Raw genomic sequence first — 25,000 nt, 5'->3', positions numbered from 1 at the left:
GAAGTTAACTTACTTTTCACATGACGAGTATTGTCAGTTAAGCCCAGCAGTTATATTTAACGTCTCTTCATCGTTTGTGATAAATGATGAAAAAGTATACAGACGATAATAAATAAAGTACAGACGATAAGGATATTGACAACAAGAATTATGTGTAGATGAAAACAATGTACATAGACGACAAGTATAGACGACAGAAATGAAATATGACGAAGGTAAACATAGACGACAAAATTCAATAGACGCTAAAAATATGAATTGAGCCGTTCACTGATATGCACCGCATTCAGTTACTCTTCTTTCTTATGGAGCTAGAGTTTGTGAATAGTCTGAAACTGAATCCAGGGTGTGCATGATAGAGCATGTGGCTGTCAGTGTGGGTGTGACGGAGAAAGGTGGATCTTTTATCGTGAGAAAGGAGCGAACAATTTACAACCTGCTGTGCAGTCTTCAAACCCGTGTGTGTGTGTGTGTGTGTGTGTGTGTGTGTGTGTGTGACTCGACTCGACTTCATTTATTGTCATAAAATTCCTAAAGATTAATAGACACAAAAAAGAACAAAAGCGTGTGTGTGTGTGTGTGTGTGTGGTCATTCTATTCCTTCCATTTTGTCCTCTGCCTACATGTCAACACGTGACATCCAGGGTGATTGGTGTCACCGCTACACGTGGTCTGACAGTCTGATCAGCTGGACATGCTCTTCCTGCCACCTCCACGGTCAGGCTGACAGACACTGCACGGTGTCAACACTGAACAGAGTGCCAGTCCTTATGTTGTTGACAGACACTGCACGGTGTCAACACTGAACAGAGTGCCAGTCCTTGTGTTGTTGACAGACAGTGCACAGTGTCAACACCGAACAGAGGGCCAGTCCTTATGTTGTTGACAGACACTGCACAGTGTCAACACTGAACAGAGGACCAGTCCTTATGTTGTTGACAGACACTGCACAGTGTCAACACCGAACAGAGGGCCAGTCCTTATGTTGTTGACAGACACTGCACAGTGTCAACACCGAACAGAGGGCCAGTCCTTATGTTGTTGACAGACACTGCACGGTGTCAACACCGAACAGAGGGCCAGTCCTTATGTTGTTGACAGACACTGCACAGTGTCAACACCGAACAGAGGGCCAGTCCTTATGTTGTTGACAGACACTGCACAGTGTCAACACCGAACAGAGGGCCAGTCCTTATGTTGTTGACAGACACTGCACAGTGTCAACACCGAACAGAGGGCCAGTCCTTATGTTGTTGACAGACACTGCACGGTGTCAACACCGAACAGAGGGCCAGTCCTTATGTTGTTGACAGACACTGCACGGTGTCAACACTGAACAGAGGGCCAGTCCTTATGTTGTTGACAGACACTGCACGGTGTCAACACTGAACAGAGTGCCAGTCCTTATGTTGTTGACAGACACTGCACAGTGTCAACACCGAACAGAGGGCCAGTCCTTATGTTGCTGACAGACACTGCACGGTGTCAACACTGAACAGAGGGCCAGTCCTTATGTTGCTGACAGACACTGCACGGTGTCAACACTGAACAGAGTGCCAGTCCTTATGTTGTTGACAGACACTGCACAGTGTCAACACTGAACAGAGTGCCAGTCCTTGTGTTGTTGACAGACAGTGCACAGTGTCAACACCGAACAGAGGGCCAGTCCTTATGTTGTTGGCAGACACTGCACAGTGTCAACACCGAACAGAGGGCCAGTCCTTATGTTGTTGACAGACACTGCACAGTGTCAACACCGAACAGAGGGCCAGTCCTTATGTTGTTGACAGACACTGCACAGTGTCAACACTGAACAGAGGGCCAGTCCTTATGTTGTTGACAGACACTGCACAGTGTCAACACCGAACAGAGGGCCAGTCCTTATGTTGTTGACAGACACTGCACAGTGTCAACACTGAACAGAGGACCAGTCCTTATGTTGTTGACAGACACTGCACAGTGTCAACACTGAACAGAGTGCCAGTCCTTGTGTTGTTGACAGACAGTGCACAGTGTCAACACCGAACAGAGGGCCAGTCCTTATGTTGTTGACAGACACTGCACAGTGTCAACACCGAACAGAGGGCCAGTCCTTATGTTGTTGACAGACACTGCACAGTGTCAACACTGAACAGAGGACCAGTCCTTATGTTGTTGACAGACACTGCACAGTGTCAACACTGAACAGAGGGCCAGTCCTTGTGTGGCTGACAGACACCCCAACGCCTTCCTGACGCTGAGGTAATCATGTGTCGTGACCTCCTTTTGCCCTGGGGCCAAATCCACGTGCATTATATGTGTCATCATTGATATTAAAAACACCAAATCCAAAGTGTGGAGAGACAGTGAGTGTGAGAGAGAGGGAGAGGGGAGGCACACACACACACACACACACACACACACAGACACACACACAGGGAGAGAGAGAGATAGAGAGAGAGAGTGACAGACAGACAGACTGAGAAAGACCGGAGGGGTGGAAGAGAGAGAGAGAGAGAGAAAGAGAGAGAGAGAGAGAGGCAGACAAACAGAGACAAAGAGAGAGTGACAGAGAGAAAGAGACAGAGACGGACAGGTAGTGTGAGAGCGCCAGAGACAGACAGACAGTGAGGGGGGAGGGGAAACACAGAGAGGGCGATATGGAGAAAGAGAGACAGGCAGAAAAAGATACAGAGAGGGCGATATGGAGAAAGAGAGACAGACAGAAATACAGAGGCAGAAAAAAAACAGAGAGAGAGACTGACAGACAGGCAGACAGACAGAGAGCAGTGAATGGTAATGAACAGGGCACATGGAATGTATTGATCTCAAAGCCGATATTCTGCCTTACCCTGTGAGTCATAGGCACTGGGGCTGTTCTGTTGGCGGGGAGAGACAGAGACACAGACAGAGACAGAGACAGACAGAGAGAAGATGGTGTGTGTGTGTGTGTGGAGAGGGGGTGGGGGGTACACTTAATGAATAGCAAACTATCACCACTTATGATGATAATGATGACTAAGTTTTTAAGTCTTTGGTTTCTTGAGCACGAACTAACACGGGAAACAATTTCACATGATAATTGCATTTTTACGAAGTATTTTGTTTGGTAACTCGGATAAACGATGCTTACCTCTTAAACAGTAGTACAACAACAGTAAATGTGTCTTGTACCAAACGACAAATGTTATAAAAATGATTATAGTGTACTTCGATGAATGTTGATGCGTATTCAGTTACATTTTATGAGTTAAGCCGTTCTGTTGTCATACCCGATTCCATCTCATTTCCCTCACACACAAGATGGGAAAGTAACAAAACGCAATGACCTAGCCACTGATTTCAGAGGGGAACATTTAGTGCTATCACCGTCCTTGTGATCTGCACTGTTGATGCAAGTTCGTGACACAAATGAAACCGGCCACATGAATCAGTGTAAAGAAATCTGTTTCATTCTGAATGAGCATTCATTCAAAAACCAAAAACAAAACAAAACAAAAAAAGCCCCCTCCCCTCCCCTAAAAAACAAAAACAAAAAACAAAACGAAAGGTATTGCGTACAGCAGATGAAACTGTATAAAATGAGTGGAAGCGCGAATTAAAAGTTTGGATAAAAGACTCTGGTTTATAATCCTGATCTCCATGCAAGAACACTATCTATCTACCTGTCTGTCTATTTGTGTGTGTGCGTGCTTGCATATGTGCGTGACTGTGTGTCCGTGCACGTGTATGCTTGTATATGTATGAGACTCTCTCTCTCTCTCTCTCTCTCTCTGTGTGAGCGGAGGGCGGGGGAAAGAGACAGAGATACAGAGAGGGAAAGTGAGAAAGAGACAGAGACAGACAGACAGACGGACGCACGGAGAGATAAAGCTGATTATCTATGTGTTGAAGAGCAGCAGATGCCGCCACAAGGGAACAGCCTGCCTCACTGAGTCACCTCCCTGCACAGCGCCAGGCACGGGGCAGGACAGTCAGTCATCAGCAACTCCCTTCAGGACCCCCCCACCCCCACCTCTCTCCCCCCCACCACCACCCCCCCACCTCTCTCCCCACCACCACCACCCCCCACCTCTCTCCCCCACCACCACCCCACCTCTCTCCCCACCACCACCACCTCACCTATCTCCCCACCCCCACCTCTCTCCCCACCACCACCATCCCCCCACCTCTCTCCCCACCACCACCACCCCACCTCTCTCCCCACCACCACCACCACCCCACCTCTCTCCCCCATCACCACCCCACCTCTCTCCCCACCACCACCTCTCTCCCCACCACCACCACCCCTACCTCTCTCCCCAACACCACCACCACTACCCCCACCTCTCTCCCCACCACCACCTCTCTCCCCACCACCACCACCCCTACCTCTCTCCCCAACACCACCACCACTACCCCCACCTCTCTCCCCAACACCACCACCACTACCCCCACCTCTCTCCCCAACACCACCACCCTCACCCCACCTCTCTCCCCACCACCACCCTCACCCCACCTCTCTCCCCACCACCACCCTCACCCCATCTCTCTCCCCACCACCACCCTCACCCCATCTCTCTCCCCACCTCCAGCACCCCCACCTCTCTCCCCACCACCACCCTCACCCCACCTCTCTCCCCACCATCACCACCCCCACCTCTCTCCCCACCACCACCCTCACCCCACCTCTCTCCCCACCATCACCACCCCCACCTCTCTCCCCACCACCACCCTCACCCCACCCATCTTCCCACCACCACCCTCACCCCATCTCTCTCCCCCACCACCACCCCTACTCTCCCCCATCACCACCACCACCCCTCCTCTCTCACCCCCCCACCACGCCCCTCACCCCTGTCCCTTTTCGTGACCGTCATCCTTCTACCCCATCTGCTATGCATCACCCAACACCCCCCTCCCCACCCCCACACTCCACGCCAAAGCCAAGACGTCAGACGCAATCGATGGACACAATACCAGTGAAGGCTGAACGACAGCCCGACACTGGCTACACCTTTTTACACACGGAGCCTCTTCGCTGTATCGATAATGCAGAGCGACATCATTACCTTGTGATGCTGCGTTTCTCTATGGGGGCTGCCCGTGCCAAAGGAAAAAAGCGAATCTTGTTTTATGCTAAAATCTTTTAAATTCAGCAACACCCCACACGGAAAGTATACTTGCTGCACCAGGGACACCAGTTTGTCCCTCATGCACCACACGTCACGCACCACACGTCATGCACCACACGTCATGTCACGCACCACACGTCATGCACCACACATCAACACCACACACCACACGTCATGCACCACACACGTAAAGCAGGCAGTCATTCTGTAGAGGGCTGTGGCAGGATGGGTAAGGCGTTGAACTTGTGATCCAGTGGTCAGGGTTCGATCCCCCGCTCAGACCTGGTGTTGTGCCCTTTGGTTGGGGAGGGTTAAATGATGGAGACTGCGCCCCGCCTTGCTGAGTGCTGAGCCTTTGACATAGTGGATTCACTGCCCCACCTTGCTGAGTGCTGAGCCTTTGACATAGTGGATTCACTGCCCCGCCTTGCTGAGTGCTTAGCCTTTGACATAGTGGATTCACTGCCCCGCCTTGCTGAGTGCTTAGCCTTTGACATAGTGGATTCACTGCCCCGCCTTGCTGAGTGCTTAGCCTTTGACATAGTGGATTCACTGCCCCACCTTGCTGAGTGCTGAGCCTTTGACATAGTGGATTCACTGCCCCGCCTTGCTGAGTGCTGAGCCTTTGACATAGTGGATTCACTGCCCCACCTTGCTGAGTGCTGAGCCTTTGACATAGTGGTTTCACTTCCCCACCTTGCTGAGTGCTGAGCCTTTGACATAGTGGATTCACTGCCCCACTTTCATGAGTGCTGAGCCTTTGACATAGTGGATTCACTGCCCCGCCTTGCTGAGTGCTGAGCCTTTGACATAGTGGATTCACTGCCCCGTCTTGCTGAGTGCTGAGCCTTTGACATAGTGGATTCACTGCCCCGCCTTGCTGAGTGCTGAGCCTTTGACATAGTGGATTCACTGCCCCACTTTCATGAGTGCTGAGCCTTTGACATAGTGGATTCACTGCCCCACTTTCATGAGTGCTGAGCCTTTGACATAGTGGATTCACTGCCCCGCCTTGCTGAGTGCTGAGCCTTTGACATAGTGGATTCACTGCCCCGCCTTGCTGAGTGCTGAGCCTTTGACATAGTGGATTCACTGCCCCGCCTTGCTGAGTGCTGAGCCTTTGACATAGTGGATTCACTGCCCCACCTTGCTGAGTGCTTAGCCTTTGACATAGTGGATTCACTGCCCCGCCTTGCTGAGTGCTGAGCCTTTGACATAGTGGATTCACTGCCCCACCTTGCTGAGTGCTGAGCCTTTGACATAGTGGTTTCACTGCCCCACCTTGCTGAGTGCTGAGCCTTTGACATAGTGGATTCACTGCCCCACTTTCATGAGTGCTGAGCCTTTGACATAGTGGATTCACTGCCCCGCCTTGCTGAGTGCTGAGCCTTTGACATAGTGGATTCACTGCCCTGCCTTGCTGAGTGCTGAGCCTTTGACATAGTGGATTCACTGCCCCACTTTCATGAGTGCTGAGCCTTTGACATAGTGGATTCACTGCCCCACTTTCATTAGTGCTGAGCCTTTGACATAGTGGATTCACTGCCCCGCCTTGCTGAGTGCTGAGCCTTTGACATAGTGGATTCACTGCCCCGCCTTGCTGAGTGCTGAGCCTTTGACATAGTGGATTCACTGCCCCGCTGGCCTTAAAGGCTATGGGACCTTGAAGTTCACCGTGAAGTCACTCTGTAGATGACATGGGGTGAGAGCTGAGGAACGGCCAGTCCTTCTAGGGACGGGAACCTGCCATCTCTGGATGTCCAGATGGAAGGCGCATCACTCGGAGTGTCAAGGATTCCTACCTTCTGCAGGGGAGAGTGGGGAAGGAGAGTGGTGGGGCGAGACGGAGTTATTCCCCTTGGTGATGGGGTGTCGATTCACTTGCAACTTGCCAATGTGATGAATTATGCATGTGCAACAGTTGTGTGTGTGTGTCTGTGTGTCTGTGTGTGCGTTCGTGAGCGTGCTGTCCCTGGCCTTTGGAGTCTGTGTTGACCGGTGACTGGCTCATGAATTGCCAACGTTCATGCTGACCCATATGTGCTGTCCAACAACCATTCATGTCCATGGCCACTTCCCTGACTGGTGACAGTGTCCCTGCACAGTGCTGTCTCTCTGATCACCAACATCATCACCTGTCACTGTACGGTCAGTCAGGAACAAGCCCGTCACGGGCCGCCCGTTCCACCAATAATACACGTGTCTAGTCCCAAACACTACCACAGGCTTCACAGAGAAAACTCGATCTCCTATGCATCAACGTAGTGAAGGCGTGATGAGCTTAGAGCAGCTCAGTGTTGGGCGTCACTGCTCAGCAGGATGTCTTCCACCAGGACCGGTAAGTCAACTAAGGACAGACTGTGTGCAGCAGTGGTGTGCTTCAACCTGGCACACTGCACTACAGCACGTGCAACAACCACCGCCTCAACAGCTGGTCACATCACTGCACTTTCAGTGACAGGTAGACTTGTAATTGTTACTTTAGCGAAACCTAATTGTGATTCTCCTGTAGGTCCTTTCCAAGTAACTCACGTAAAGTGTGACAGAAAAAGTCCCGAAGGGAGGCACGCCGCTTTGGTGCAGACACCCCACTACTCCTCACACAAACAGCAAATGAAACAGGATTTCAAAAAACAACACCACCAACTGAAATCAATAAACATATTGGGATTGGAGTTAAACGAGAGTCTATGCATCCGTCCACAACCAACTGGGAGAATTAAGGTTTCTGTTCACACATCTTGTTAGCTTGTCTTAAAATCGGAAGTTCAAAATATGATATCCTCTCCGTCTAGAGTGATGCGAGTTGATAAGGCCTGAAATTACCCAGTTATCTGTGGATGTGTACACCTTAAAAAGGCAAACTGTCGGATTCAACACAGATTTGCAAATCTAATACACACACGTGTGCACATACCCATGGACATTCATACACACGGTTGCACGCATGCGCTGTTAACAGCAATAACAGACACACACGCATGTACAGGTGTGCATACATGCAGTAACACACACTCACGTGAACGCACACACATACAAAGAACGTTTGTGTGTGTGTGTGTGTGTGTGTGTGTGTGTGTGTGTGTGTGTCCGTGACTGCATGACTTTAACAGAACAGAACTCCCGCCTTGTCCGACTCTGGAAACAGATGATGAGACGGGGAGGTATGGGGGAATACACAAGATCAAAACTGAAGTGTCAAGTGTCACCCACCTGGTGTGTGTGTGTGTGTGTGTGTGTGTAGGGTTGAGCAATGCTGTGGTTTCCGTGTGTGGAGGAGACAGCCCCACCCTTACAAGTTAGGCTTATCACACACTTCAGGCTGATCAGCTTTCTGTTTTCAACTGGTGTCCGTTTGGAGTGTACAGTCTGTCCGATCGGACACGTGCATCACGTGACCTTCAGTGCGACAGGGCTTCGGAAGACGTCACGACTTCAGGTACACAGATTTGGCAGCGACCTTCTTACTGAAGGGGGTGATCGATGCTCTGTCCAGCACTGTGACCTTTGTGCAGGGCAACATCGTGCTTGTCTGACACCACTGTTTGATCCCCCTCAGCGCCCCGCTTTCCCACAACGCAAGGCAGTGCCTTCGTCCCTCAGATCTAAAAATAAATGATCATGACCTATTTTTAGATCAGTGCCACCACCTCCGCTGCCCCCCCCCCCCCCCCACCCCCCGTGTCGCCATGTTGCCAACAGGATGTGTGTCCAGTGTCATGATGTGTGACCAGTGTCATGATGTGTGACCAGTGTCATGATGTGTGACCAGTGTCATGACCAGTGTCATGATGTGTGACCAGTGTCATGACCAGTGTCATGATGTGTGACCAGTGTCATGTGTGACCAGTGTCATGACCAGTGTCATGGTGTGTGACCAGCGTCATGTGTGACTAGTGTCATGCGATATGCGGTCATCTCTACCTTCTGCCGGACTGGTGTCGTATCATTAAACCACAAGTCCTCCGTCAGCATGTTGCGTAACAACGGGATGGTGACAGATCCCCACGCCCCGCCTGGTTGTTATAGTGACAGGTATGCATCACCAGTGACAGGTTGTGGGGGCGTGGGAGGGTGAGGGGTGTGGTGGAGTGGGGGGGTGAGGGGTGTGGTGGAGGGGAGGGTGAGGGCGTGTGGTGGAGGGAGGGTGAGGGGTGTGGTGGAGTGGGGGGGTGAGGGGTGTGGTGGAGGGAGGGTGAGGGCGTGTGGTGGAGTGGGGGGGTGAGGGGTGTGGTGGAGTGGGGGGGGTGAGGGCGTGTGGTGGAGTGGGGGGGTGAGGGGTGTGGTGAGGGGTGTGGTGAGCGGGTGAGGTGTGGTGCAGGGGGGGTGAGGGGGTGTGGTGGAGTGGGGGGGGTGAGGGGGGGGGGGTGGAGCGGGGTGAGGGGGTGTGGTGCAGGGGGGGTGAGGGGGTGTGGTGGAGTGGGGGGGTGAGGGGGGGGGGTGGAGCGGGGTGAGGGGGTGTGGTGCAGGGGGGGGGTGAGGGGGTGTGGAGTGGGGGTGAGGGGGTGTGGTGGAGTGGGGGGGTGAGGGGGGGGGGTGGAGCGGGGTGAGGGGATGTGGTGCAGGGGGGGGGTGAGGGGGTGTGGTGGAGTGGGGGGGCGAGGGGGGGTGGAGCGGGGTGAGGGGATGTGGTGCAGGGGGGGGGGGTGAGGGGGGAGGTGGAGTGGGGGTGGGGGTGGAGCGGGGTGAGGGGATGTGGGGGTGTTTGCGAGAGACAGAAAGAGAAAGGAGGAGTGGAGGAACGAAACGAAATGAATTTTTTCATCTGAACATGGAGATGAGATCAGCAATCAACATGCTTTCCCCACCTAGCACTGAGGATATATGTCTGTCTATCTATCTATCTATCTAATCTTTCTCTGTCTGTCTGTCTGTCTGTCTCTCTCTCTCTCTATATATATATATATAGAGAGAGAGAGAGAGAGAGAGGGGGGGGGGGCTTAAGGGAGGCTGTTAGCGGACTGAAGATGCCTGAGTGTCGGTGAACCTGTTTGTCTGGCCGGGCTGTCTGTCTGTGTGTACGCTGCATGAAGTTGTTTTGTTAAAGACACAGTCACATGTTGCAAAGTGCTGAAAATGTCATCACTTCCGTGTACATGTGAATCACCTTTGCACGGACCCATCGAGGCTTTGACACACAGTTGACAGAATGGTCTGGTGTAATAGGACGCACCAATGCCTCTTCACAGAGTTAAGAAGAGAGAGAGAGAGACAGAGGGGGAAGGGGGGATAAACTGTGCATTTTCACAAACAGCAGCGTTTTCTTATGTGTTAAAAAAGGGAAAGAATACGTAACCTAAAAAACAAACAAACAAACAACAAAAACAAAAACGCTCACTCATACAGTCATTTCCCCGATTCCAGTGAAGGAAAGGTTAGTGAAGAGACAACAAAGCCAGTCCGTACCAGGCAGGTACACTGTGGTTAGCCAGTCCATACCAGGTACACTGTGGTTAGCCAGTCCATACCAGGTACACTGTGGTTAGCCAGTCCGTACCAGGCAGGTACACTGTGGTTAGCCAGTCCATACCAGGACACAGTGGTTAGCCAGTCCATACCAGGCACAGTGGTTAGCCAGTCCATACCAGGTACACTGTGGTTAGCCAGTCCGTACCTGGTACATTATGGTTAGCCAGCCCATACCAGGTACATTGTGGTAGCCAGTCCATACCTGGTACACTGTGGTTAGCCAGTCCGTACCTGGTACATTGTGGTTAGCCAGTCCATACCAGGTACACTGTGGTTAGCCAGTCCATACCTGGTACACGGTGGTTAGCCAACCCACACCAGGTACACGGTGGTTAGCCAACCCACACAGGTACACTGTGGTTAGCCAGTCCATACCTGGTACACGGTGGTTAGCCAACCCACACCAGGTACACGGTGGTTAGCCAACCCATACCTGGTACACTGTGGTTAGCCAACCCATACCAGGTACACTGTGGTTAGCCAACCCACACCAGGTACACGGTGGTTAGCCAACCCATACCTGGTACACTGTGGTTAGCCAACCCATACCAGGTACACTGTGGTTAGCCAGTCCATACCTGGCACACCGTGGTTAGCCAGTCCATACCTGGAACATTGTGGTTAGCCAGTCCATACCAGGTACACTGTAGTTAGGCAGTCCACACCTGGTACATTGTGGTTAGCCAGTCCACACCTGGCGCATTGTGGTTAGCCAGTCCATACCTGGAACATTGTGGTTAGCCAGTCCATACCAGGTACACTGTAGTTAGGCAGTCCACACCTGGTACATTGTGGTTAGCCAGTCCACACCTGGCGCATTGTGGTTAGCCAGTCCATACCAGGTACATTGTGGTTAGCCAGCCCACACCAGGCAGGCACATTGTGGTTAGCCAGTCCATACCTGGTACACTGTGGTTAGCCAGTCCATACCCGGCACAGTGTGGTTAGCCAGTCCATACCAGGTACATTGTGGTTAGCCAGTCCATACCAGGCAGGCACACTGTGGTTAGCCAGTCCATACCTGGCACACTGTGGTTAGCCAGTCCATACCTGGCACACTGTGGTTAGCCAGTCCATACCAGGTACATTGGTTAGCCAGTCCATACCTGGCGCACTGTGGTTAGCCAGTCCATACCTGGTACACTGTGGTTAGCCAGTCCATATCTGGTACATTGTGGTTAGCCAGTCTATACCATGTACATTGTGGTTAGCCAGTCCGTACCTGGTACATTGTGGTTAGCCAGTCTATACCATGTACATTGTGGTTAGCCAGTCTATACCATGTACATTGTGGTTAGCCAGTCTATACCAGGCACATTGTGGTTCAGCTGCATGGGTCCTAGCGGCAAACATTGGAACATTTTATCAACAGTTCAATCAGTCCAGGAAGCACAAAGCTGTCTGGAAGGTGTGTACACTGTGAGAAGACTGGAAAGGGTAGCAAGAAAAGAGTCGCAGAATGAATAGTAGCAGATGCTTGTGTGTGTGTGTGTGTGTGTGTGTGTGTGTGTGTGTGTGTGTGTGTGTGTCCCAGTTTGGACAAACTGGTGGATGTTCCGAACCTGAAACCGTAAACACTTAGACAACCACACAGCATGCTATCAGGAGTGAAAGGAATCCACACTGCCGCATCCAAACTCCCCCAGTACCTCTGCTCACACACACACACACACACACACACACACACACTTTAAACAGCTACCACTCCATGACAACACCGTCCTCACGGGAGCTCTGACATTTGGAAGCGGCATGTCTCGTCACGGCCGGGCCATTTCAGACAGGTTCGGTGTGGCCGTCACAATGGAGGGGCCGAGACACAGCGATGTGGAGCTGGGGGACTGGTTTAGAAAAAACCAAAACAGGATCATGCACAGGGCACTACTGGTTTGTCTGCCTCGGCAAAAAATGACCATTGCAGCAGAATGAGAGACGGTGAGGGGGAAAGGTTCAAATACTTCGTGCTTTGTTGTTCTTGTTTTTATTATACTCTTTTTTTTTTCGTAATAACAAACTCACCGATTAAGGAACTAAATCATGATTTTTTTTTTTTTAAGTTTCAAGACGTCAAACCGTATGGATGGATCCATATGCACGACACCACATTCTAAGTTCAAATCATAGTAAATAAACAACAAATAAAACGAGCATATCGGTACCTGACCTCTGCTTTCGCCCAGTGTTCTGGTGACTGATCGAGGAAAAGTCACGCATATTCCTCACAGACTCACTGAAATTGTTTTTCTTCTCTGTAAAATCTCTCTTGATAGAAGGAAAGGAATTCTCGAACAGACTCTTTTAAATCCGTTTCTATCAATACTGCTAGTACTTCTACTACTACTACTGATTGTGACAAAAATAACGATGATAATGACAACAGAGAACCACCTCCTAACAGCATATAGAACAGTGTTGTGTGCAGGTTGCCCGGGTCTATGTTTCCCCGGGTCTGTGTTTCCCCGGATCTATGTTCCCCCGGGTCTATGTTCCCCCGGGTCTATGTTTCCCCGGGTCTATGTTCCCCCGGGTCTATGTTCCCCCGGGTCTATGTTCCCCCGGGTCTATGTTCCCCCGGGTCTATGTTCCCCCGGGTCTATGTTCCCCCGGGTCTATGTTTCCCCGGATCTATTTTCCCCCGGGTCTATGTTCCCCCGGGTCTATGTTCCCCCGGGTCTATGTTTCCCCGGATCTATGTTCCCCCGGGTCTATGTTCCCCCGGGTCTATGTTCCCCCGGGTCTATGTTTCCCCGGATCTATGTTCCCCCGGGTCTATGTTCCCCCGGGTCTATGTTCCCCCGGGTCTATGTTCCCCCGGGTCTATGTTTCCCCGGGTCTATGTTCCCCCGGGTCTATGTTCCCCCGGGTCTATGTTCCCCCGGGTCTGTGACCGCTGCTGACCACCGCTGGTCACGACCCAAAAGTGCTCAGACTGCGTTATTTTGTTACATCTGTCCATCTTCTTGACCACTATTGAATACTATCAGAGTTCAGCTTGTATCACTTTACGACGATAATGCATTATTGGGACGTCTCGACAGGGTTTGACCATTACCTTGGTCACTATTGACTACTGTACACATTACTGACAATTTCTTGCTACTGGTAGCCATTACTGACCACTACGCAAAAATCTTCAGATTGTGTTGCGTTTTCACATTTATTTTGTGCATTATTATGACGTCCTGATTACCACTCACCACTGACCACTGACGACCACCGAAAACACTAACCACTAAGACTGTTGCTGACCTCTGACCACTGCTGACCAATACTCAAAAGTGTATGCATTATTGAACACACATAGACCTGGGGGAACACGGACCTGGAGGAACACAGACCTGGGGGAACTTAGACCTTAGGGGACAGATTTGGGGGGCACTTAGACTTGGGGGAACCTAGACCGGGGGGAACGGGGGACAGACCTGGGGGAACATAGACCTTGAGGGAACATAGACCTTGGGGAACAGACCTGGGGGAACCTAGACCTTGAGGGACAGACCTGGGGGAACCTAGACCGGGGGGAACGGGGGACAGACCTGGGGGAACGTAGACCTTGAGGGAACATAGACCTTGGGGAACAGACCTGGGGGAACCTAGACCTTGAGGGACAGACCTGGGGGAACGTAGACCTTGGGGGACAGACCTGGGGGAACACAGACCTTGAGGGACAGACCTGGGGGAACCTAGACCTTGAGGGACAGACCTGGGGGAACCTAGACCTTGGGGGAACATAGACCTTGGGGGAACACAGACCTTGAGGGACAGACCTGGGGGAACCTAGACCGGGGGGAACGGGGAACAGACCTGGGGGAACCTAGACCTTGAGGGACAGACCTGGGGGAACCTAGACCTTGGGGGACAGACCTGGGGGAACATAAACCTTGGGGGACAGACCTGGGGGAACCTAGACCGGGGGGAACGGGGAACAGACCTGGGGGAACCTAGACCGGGGGGAACGGGGAACAGATCTGGGGGAACCTAGACCTTGGGGGACAGACCTGGGGGAACCTAGACCTTGGGGGACAGACCTGGGGGAACATAGACCTTGGGGGACAGACCTGGGGGAACATAGACCTTGAGGGACAGACCTGGGGGAACCTAGACCGGGGGGAACGGGGAACAGACCTGGGGGAACATAGACCTTGGGGGACAGACCTGGGGGAACGGGGGACAGACCTGGGGGAACATAGACCTGGGGGAACCTAGACCGGGGGGAACGGGGGACAGACCTGGGGGAACATAGACCTTGGGGGACAGACCTGGGGGAACATAAACCTTGGGGGACAGACCTGGGGGAACCTAGACCGGGGGGAACGGGGAACAGACCTGGGGGAACATAGACCTTGAGGGACAGACCTGGGGGAACCTAGACCTTGAGGGACAGACCTGGGGGAACCTAGACCTTGAGGGACAGACCTGGGGGAACCTAGACCTTGAGGGACAGACCTGGGGGAACCTAGACCTTGGGGGACAGACCTGGGGGAACCTAGACCGGTGGGAACGGGGAACAGACCTGGGGGAACATAGACCTTGAGGGACAGACCTGGGGGAACCTAGACCGGTGGGAACGGGGAACAGACCTGGGGGAACCTAGACCGGGGGGAACGGGGGACAGACCTGGGGGAACCTAGACCTTGGGGGGCAGACCTGGGGGAACCTAGACCTTGGGGGACAGACCTGGGGGAACCTAGACCGGGGGGAACGGGGAACAGACCTGGGGGAACATAGACCTTGAGGGACAGACCTGGGGGAACCTAGACCGGGGGGAACGGGGAACAGACCTGGGGGAACCTAGACCGGGGGGAACGGGGGACAGACCTGGGGGAACCTAGACCTTGAGGGACAGACCTGGGGGAACCTAGACCTTGAGGGACAGACCTGGGGGAACCTAGACCTTGAGGGACAGACCTGGGGGAACATAGACCTTGAGGGACAGACCTGGGGGAACACAGACCTTGAGGGACAGACCTGGGGGAACATAGACCTTGAGGGACAGACCTGGGGGAACCTAGACCGGGGGGAACGGGGGACAGACCTGGGGGAACATAGACCTTGGGGGAACATAGACCTTGGGGGACAGACCTGGGGGAACATAGACCTTGGGGGAACATAGACCTTGAGGGACAGACCTGGGGGAACCTAGACCGGGGGGAACGGGGAACAGACCTGGGGGAACACAGACCTTGGGGGAACATAGACCTTGGGGGACAGACCTGGGGCAACATAGACCTGGGGGAACCTAGACATGTTCTCGTTGCCTGGAGGTCCCTGTCTCCTTGACGTTGTCACCAGACAGCTGGTGACGCTCAGTGGCTGTGCGGGCTGTGTGGAGAGCCAGCCCTCACCTACCTGGTCTACACAACATAGCTAGTGTTCTTAAGCAGTCTCTATTGAGGGTTTTTTGTTGTTGTTTGTTTGTTTTTTTGGGTTTTTTTTTTTTTTTTTTTTTTGGGGGGGGGGGGGTGTCTTTAAGGGCTTAAACCCAATGGCGGCGTCAAACGGTTGGCTGGGATGAACATTAGTCCCTATGTGGGGGGACACAACACAGTCATAGGGAAGGTCATTTGTTTTGTTGTTTACACACACACACACACACACACACACACACACACACACCTTCCCACTTTCGCCCACCTCCAACACTACATCACATTTTGACAATCTCTCTCTCTCTAAAAAGAATAAAGATTTGACTCCAGGACCGCGCAGAGAAAAAAAATTGGCATGCAGGTTAAACAGTCAACGGGCCCATAACATGTCGCCACTAACGACTTTCTCTCTCTCCCTTTCTTTATTTTGTCTCCCCCCCCCCCCCCCCTCTCTCACCCCACCCCCTTTCACTGTCTCCCTCTGGCTCTACCGGTTTGTCCTGACACATCGTCACATGGCGGTGAAGTCGTCTGACCCACTTTGAAAGTTGGGAGCAGAAAACACACACCCTCCCCCTCACCCCTCTCTCTGTTCACAAAGCCAGCCCGCGGATTTTTTTGTTTAAAAACAGAACCTGAACGTGCCGGACCCAACATGTTTCCTCCTGCAGTTCACTTTGGTTTGCTGCTGTTTTACACTTAACTCCCCCTGTTCCATTGGGGAAAATAGGGGTCGGTTCTGGCCAGTCTGTCGGCGCGCGCGCGCGCGCGCGCGTGTGTGTGTGTGTGTGTGTGTTTGTGCTGAAACATTGGCTCAACATGGTCAGCTGTGATCTGTCTGTAATGGACTATGATGCAAGCCCATATATACAGATCAAAGAATGAGACGCTTGTATCTTGGCTGCGGAGTGGATCAACCTGATGATTTATTATTAATGACTGCTAGTGGACAGTATTGCTTCAATGAAGTATTCACGGGTCTGAGATAAAAATGTTGGAGTTGAAATATCTGGAGTTGGCAAAATCGAGCTTGGACATCTTACACGCAGCATCCATAATGGACAGGTGTGTGTGTGTGTGTGTGTGTGTGTGTGTGTGTGTGTGTGTCGGTCCGTCCGTGTTTCATGGACCTCAATCCTACATCTGCACTCATCAAGCTCTGATGTGAACACACTGACCGTTTGTGAAGTCCGTCAAGTGTTGGGAAAAATGTAGTCTCTCTCTTGCTGTTTTAACTCACTCAGTACGGCCAGTCCTCTCTTCTCCTCTACACAGACCCCTCGGATGTCCAGTGGGTGTCTGAATGACCCAAATTTTAGCTTCCGTCGTCAGAATTGTGGTATTCTTTGTCAACATTCACCTCTTCAGTATAAGAGCCTTCCACCTGCAATATTTTGATGATGGTAATTGGGGTGAAACGCTGTTAACGTCGTCTCTTTCGCCGTTCGTATGGAGAGAGTTAAGGCAAGACAGCCGAGGAAAATTTCGAAGCGGCACGTCATTGATTGATTTTCAAGTACTCCAGGCGCTCGTGCATTTTGAAGTATACCTGACTGTCTTGGAGTTTAAAGCTCACCGTCACATAATGGACCTGTTGGGAGTTCCAACTTGGCCGTGGGCAATGTTAAGGTATATATTGATTTTCATAATTATTATCATCTTCATCGTCACCATGATCATTATCCAAGCATGTAGACTATCGCATGGGGTTGACTTCGGGTGTTCAATTAAGACAGGAATTAATTTTCCTGAGTTCAAAGCTGATTAATCAGTTAGATGCAGATTCAGTTAAAGAACCAGACATGCTGCCAACTTATGACTTTAAAAGGATCGTCAATCTCTCGGAATTTATCATTTTTTACATTTGTATATCTTCTGAAAGTTTTAAAATCACAGAGTAAAAAACAACAACAAACAAACAAACAAAAAACAACAACAAACACCTGAATGGGTCTGTCTGACAGGTGTTTTTTTGTTTGCTTGTTTGTTTTTGATGATTTTTTCTAAGTTCGTGTGCCTGAGGGGTAGAAAAGGAGAAATCGTGGCTCATGAAAAAACCACATATTTGTGTGCCAGTGACTAAAAAACAAGAATTATCCTGAATATCTATGTGGTGTCAAATGATTTAGAGACGAATAAAATTTAAATTTTCATATGAAAGAGGCACACGGAAATTCGTATTTTCTCTCTGCACTGCTAAAACAAAGACTAGTATGGCAAGTGGAGGAGTGACGTCATGCAATACAGATTATTCAGCCACATGGAAAAACCCACATATTTGTCTGCCTGTAACTTTAAAACGAGAATTTTCCTGAACATATGTGTGGTGTCAGACGATTCAGAATTAAGTAAATTTTAGATTTCGATATGTCAAAGACACAAGAAAATTCGTATTTTCTCTCTGTACTCAAAGACAAGAATGGCAAGTGGAGGAGTGACGTCATGCAATACAGATAATACAGCCACAAGAGAGCCCATGAGCTGATGTATGAATCTGTGGAACTTCGGCTTAGATCCAGATCAAACTGACGTTTACCAACTGCAGTCATGTGTATTGCCACATAATCAGCTGAGCCTGGAACACAGACTCAATGATTAGTCTCTATGGCCTGGATATTTTTTTCAAATTTCACCCTCATTTGCCCAGTTTCCACCAACTCTCCATTCATTCACACCCCCACCCCTTCTAACCGATGATACTCAAATGTATACATTAATACTTTAACAAAATGCCTTCAATCACCGATATGTGTGACGGGACATTAAACAAAAATCATCCTCCTCGATGGCCTGGAAGCGCAAATCGACTGAAGTGACGATCATGTCGTTGGTATGCAGCATCAGCAACAAACATCCCAGCGTCATGACAAGGCAAGAGGATGGAGATCCTGTGTGAAAGTAGTTGAGGGAGTAAGTACGTGCGTGCGCGCATGTACATATGTGTGCGCGTTTGTGTGTTTTGTGTATGTGCGCGTGTGTGCCCGTGTGTTTGTGTGTGTGCCCACGTGTACGTGTGCAGTTTATGAACGTTTGTGTGTTTTATATGTTTGTGTATGTGGGTGATGGTAAAGTGTGTGTGTGTGTGTGTGTGTGTGTGTGTGTGTGTTTTCTCGCGCACGTGTTTTCCCTGTAAGTGTAATAAGCACGGTGAGTGTGCGCATGAACACACAAACATACACATAGGGCCGTGGGCAAATCCGCACGCTCCACGAACACAAGAAAATCTTGCATTGTTCGGAGTGGAAATGCCCGACTGATCCGCCAGTTACAAACTGTGGAAAGAAATTGACTCGCCCGGAGTGACTACCAAAAATATTTCACCAGAATTTGCTTTTGGCATTTTTGTTACAAGTTAGTAAAGCCAGAAAGTCGAGACAAACATAGCGGAAGTTTGAAACTGACATATCTAAATAACGATTTTAAAACAATGAAATAAAGATGGATGTGGGGTGTTGAAGATAGGATGGTTTCGTTTCGAGCACACAACATGGCTTCGAAAAAAACTAGTATCAGATGGTGATAAAAATATTATGTGTATCATATTCATATCAGTACGGTTACTCCCTCCCTCCCTTCCCTTTGTCACTTTGGATTTTGTTGTTGTTCAGCAGGAATCGCGCATAAATCATGGCTTTGCTTGTTGGCAAAAGCAAAACAAAAGCATGGAACACATGGACTGTGAAAGCAAACTACTACTGCTTTCTTGATGATGGATAACCAGTCTAAGTCCCTGAGTACAAGAAAAGAAAAGAAAACATTGGAAAATACTTCACCCACATCAGCAGCTCTTGAACGGCACACACACAGAGCAGTTTATCCGAGAGAGTGCTTACATCTGGAGGTAGAACGGTGGGGAGTGCAAAAAGGAGAGGGAAAGACCTTTGTGGACCATTCTACAAAAGCTCAAGACACTTGATGTGAACTGATTCACTGCTCCTGCACAGTGGTGTGCATAGAAAGGTGCAAATACTGCAGGACCAACTTAAAGTGCACATCACTGTGTACATATGGCAGGGATTGCCACAAAGACTAAACATTGCCCAGTTGGAAAGAGACAACCCAACCAGTCCAGAAGGATATTTCAGTAACTTTGTGATACGCTGAAACTATCAAAATTGTTTATTTGATTTTTACAATGTGCACATTATGTACTTTGTGACTCTTGTAACCACACATCCGATGACATGCATGTGGGATTCTCATCTCAAGAAACCTTCCCCCACCCCTACCCCCAAACTCTCATCATCCCTCCTTTTCCATTGCCCTTTGATGTCTCGTGAGAGTGATGACTGAATCAACGCCCAACAACCCCACCTTGACATTTGTTCAGAGCCATAAGTCTCTGCTACAGATCTCCTTTACAATTTCTGTGATATGGCCTGGTGCAAGCATGCAGCAACCGGTCTGGTGCTGTGACTGGAATGGACTTGTAAGTTTTGTTATGAGGTTGTGCCAGCCAGTCATATATCTGACCATGTGTCATTGGATCAGTCGTTTACATTCAGAATCAGTTACTAGAGCACAATCTGGAAGAACAGGACTTTGGCTGATGAGTAAAAGCAGATTTACAAGGTTTTTTTGTTTGTTTTGTTTTTTTAACTTCTGAGGACTGTGTTAACATTAATTTTTTGTGCTTTTTAGAACCATAGAATATATGATTTGAAATGAGAACGGTCTTACTGTATTTCCCACATTATAAAATATCTGTTTCTGTAATTACAATAGCATGATTATACGCAGTTACCACGACCTAATAAAATACATATTGTTGTTCAGGCATTAGAGGTATCTTCCAGGCCTAATTATAGATTTTCTGGTCAAGGCTATCACATCTTGCTGTGACCTTATTACAGATTTAATTAATCTCCTGACGTGCGGCTGATAGACTTTAAACATTTGTGTGAATGGTCACAGGTAGTGCGATAAACAAACATACTGTTTAGAACAGTAGTCACCGTAATGTAGTCAGTGCGTGTAGTGACCTAATTTCAAGACTAAATTTAGCCATTTGAAGAAAGTGCTGGTAGATCTATGTGCCTCAAAGTGTTCAGATAGCATCACAGTACATGCCTGAACACATATTTCCATTTAGTTGTCTCTGGCTACAGATTTTATATTTGTCTTCAAAACAGTTTAAGTTAAAGGGTTTGCCGATCAAGGTCATCTGGTTTTACTGTGACCAAATTACATGTTCAGTGCTAAATCTGTAAAGCAAAGTGTCTGAAACGAATAATATACATAATACAACAACACAATGATTGTTTGAAAATCAAAAGTGATGCTCAAAGGAAAGACAACATTTAGATCTGCAGTTACAATGATGCGGCCGGTGCGTGAAAGGTAACCTACTTTCATTGCTGTTTGTAGCCAGACGAGGAAAGTTTCAAGATGCCTATTGCCTGTATATGTTCAGATAGAGTCACAGTACATGTGTGCAACAGGTCATGCTTTCACTTCACAACCTCACTGTTGGAAATTCGTTGAGAATTGCTGCGAGCCACTTAGCAGGTGTTTTCGAAGAAGCCATATTTGTTCACTTCACGTTGCGTGAACACATAAGTCCTTCGATGAATTTTTGTGAGTCACACACACCACAGAACGAAACAACATCAATTAAGACATTCCACAGAAAGCCTGAACTCTCAACAGAATTTTTTTTCTTCGAACTTTGAGTCGGAAACTTGGCTAAATTCGAAGAATCGATGGGACCCGGCTAAGTCGCAACTTACAAAGGGTAGCCAGTAGAACCGTTGAAAACCGACTACATTCATTCGCTATCTTGATTCAGAAGGTATAGGGGAGACGACTGATGCCTGTTCACTGCTTATTTCGCAGACTGGAATTTCCCCGTCTTCGCTGATTCAGCATGCAACTGAAATGGGGCAATAGAGTGCAGTATTTTTCTGCATGGTTTTGACCGGCAAAACATTGAAAATACTGTACTACAGTTCCAGGGTGTTTAGTGCAAAGATACTTACCCACAGCAAAGATAAGACTTCGAAGATGCGATATCTATAAAAATCCCGATCTTGATGATTTTGACCGTAACAACTTGTTTTTGATGTACAGCTAAGAATCGCTGAATGCGGCTTCAGCCGGGTCTGTTTTCGCGTGGTGCGTCATATATATATATATATATATATATGTGTGTGTGTGTGTGTGTGTGTGTGTGTGTGTGTGAAAACCACCACACCAGCTTTTTAAAAGCACACACACACTAGAAAAATGTAAACTATGATAAGGGGCACGGGAAGGAAATAATTTACCACACACACACACAAGAATAAAACGATGGAAACCAAATCAGAATGTATCTGCGAATTGGAATATTTCTGAAAATGTGTGTGTGTGTGTGTGTGTGTGTGTGTGTGATGACACGCACTCAGTAATAAACACCCCACCCCGCACTCAGCAAACAACTGTCCCGACACACAAACATTTCAAGCTAGCTCTCCCTCTCCTTTCACACCCACAACCTGGTCCAAATGTCGGGCAGGATGTTTGCAGTTTACCCAGCGCCGTCTACATCTATACAGCTGCACCATCACCACCTTCCTCTGCAACGTCATTTAAACTTTCTTGTGATGACTCATACTTCAAAGGACCCATACCCCTTCCCCCGACACCCCCCTCACAACCCCCTCCCCCTCCCCCGTCCATTACCTTCCCACAGGACGAGAAAAAGACATGTCAGCAGGAACATACACACGTATTCATAACCTCTCGCTCGAACAAAGCAAACAAAACACGAACGCATACGTTCGCAAAGACGTCCACGGGTGCGCGCATACAGACATGAATTTATAAGTGAAAACATTCCTTCCTTCGTTGTTCTGAAGCCTTTACTATGGAAATCTTGATCCACACAGTGTCACCTCTCATCGTTAATCGGTGTCTTTCTGCTGAGACGATCCTCCATAAATAATAACACAGTGGGATGTCTATCTTTGCCTTCCACTCAACACCCCAACACACACACATACACACCCTCGAACCCCTCCCCCACCTTCTCTCTCTCTTTCCCTTTCTCCCGCAACCTTTTTTCTTTAATCTGTGGAAGCGAAAAAGTCTGCTGACAATTGTTTTGTTTCATAAATTTTCTGACTGGGGGTGGGAGGTTGAGGGAGGGGGGATACAGTCACTTTCACAATTACACCAGTGAGTGCGAAGAACTGAGCATAATATATATATATATATATATATATATATATATATATATATATATATATATATCATGACCTGGATAAAAGGCGAAAGGTCAAACCAACGTGTTATTTCACTGTGTTGTGACAGGCCACATCCCGTCGTTAGTTGTGCAGTTCCAGGGAAACCCCTCCCGCCCCACACTGCCCCACAGCACGCCATCACCGCACTCACACAGCCTCTGTGACCTTCACCTTCCGGTGAGGTCACAGGGTCAGCTGTCAGCGCTGCTCTGGCTTCCAAGTATATCACGTGCAGCTGTTGCAGGTCAAGTGTCATCAGTAAGTGAAAAGTTGAGTTGTCAGTGAAATCTCCACGATATGACGGTGACGACGTTTGACAACTTTTAATGTCATTTGAAATTCCATGACTGCTGTTTTGTCTTCAAAGCTGCTCGAAGAAGAAGAAGAAGAATGTAACAGCAAAACAAACAAAAAACCAAAACAACAACAACAATACTACTACTAATAATAATCTTGATAATTTGTTTTTGTATGATAGTCGTGCCTGACTATGACCATCTGAACAGCAGAGGAGGCAACTATCTGGGCTAGAATTTGATCATAGTGGAAAATGTCTTGCTCAAGTTAGATCCCCACTGTCTTGGCCAATAGAGTTTTAGGACAGTAAGGCTACAGCACTAACAGCCAGCGCAGTCTTGCCTCCTAATCTGAGAGTCATAGCCCTTCACAAAAGACTAAGCTGTGAATGACTTCCCACTGCAATGGAGAAACCATTCATCATACAGCTGTCGCTTTGCTGTTGGCCAAACTGTAAGCTTATAATGATAATAATAATCGAAAGCAAGAAGAAGAAACTAATGATAATAATAATAATGTAAAAAAGAAAAAAAAGAAAACACAGAAGAAGATGGAGGTGAGACGATACTGAAGAAGGAGAAGTAGAAGGAGAAGTAGAAGAGAAAGGAAAAGAAAAAGCAGGAAAGAAATCTGTGCCTATTCAAGCCAGTTGTTGGAGTTGTTAAAACTGGGGTTTCTTCTTGATTCTGTCGCTTGTCTTGTTCTGGAGAGATCAACATACATGTAGCACTGACACCAGTCCAGCGGTTTGCCAAAAATGGCACTGGATGGCCGTAGATACGAGATGGAAACGGACACAAACACACACATTACAAATATACCTCACACCTCCCTTTGATCTTAACACCCAGGGTATGGAAGGCAAACGGGAACAGAAATATGAGGACTGTGGGGGAGAGGGGGGGAATGAGTTTATTTTTGTTTTTTAATCAGCCAAACAAAATCATCTTTCCTGTTCAATCAAACATCAGAAAGAAAAGACTAAAAATAATCTGGAGAGAGTGTGTCAATCAACAGAAACAGAAGCTGACAACTGAGACAGTGGAAAGGCAGCACACGGGACACGTCACCAGTGACATCACTCTGACGAGGAAGACCACCACATACTAGTACTGGGCGCTGACTGCTAACGTCACCACCAACCCAACCCCCAACCCAAACAACAAACCAACTCTTACCTGCCTTCAGTCGTTAAACTCCTCTCTCTCTCTCTCTCCTTTCATGGAACTTGAAAAAGCACTAAACTGTCCAATTCGATGAATATTTTTCTTCAAAACAAAACTGAACTGTGTAAACACCTCCTTCCTGGATGTCGAAAGGACTTAGAGGAGACAGCCTGTCCATACAATCTTTGGCTTAGCAGCGTTCGATTGACACGGCTCCCACCGAGCGCCTCGATGTGTGTGAATCCCGCGCTGTGGGCTGATTCAAACCCCCTGTCACATGGTCACTCCCTCTCTCGCAACTTGCTTTACCCCACAGCCCACATACAGCACAGACCCTGACAGCTCACCGTGTGCACAGCGATAGACCCCTGAATGTCGCC

At 49.1% G+C, this 25,000-nt stretch overlaps 1 protein-coding gene across 1 annotated transcript in view; it reads right to left on the bottom strand.

Moving 5' to 3' along the window:
* The window catches only part of LOC143302216 (uncharacterized), a 66,858-nt gene extending 41,909 nt beyond the window's left edge, over window positions 1-24,949 (bottom strand). The window contains exon 1 of the mRNA XM_076616789.1: window positions 24,633-24,949. The gene's annotated coding sequence lies outside the window, so the exon portion shown is untranslated. The remainder of the gene's footprint in view (window positions 1-24,632) is intronic.
* Between the last annotated feature and the right edge of the window lie 51 nt (window positions 24,950-25,000).

The sequence above is a fragment of the Babylonia areolata genome, chromosome 29, assembly GCF_041734735.1.
Source record: "Babylonia areolata isolate BAREFJ2019XMU chromosome 29, ASM4173473v1, whole genome shotgun sequence".
Classification (NCBI taxonomy): domain Eukaryota; kingdom Metazoa; phylum Mollusca; class Gastropoda; order Neogastropoda; family Buccinidae; genus Babylonia; species Babylonia areolata.
This window is presented reverse-complemented; position numbering and strand designations above follow the sequence as displayed.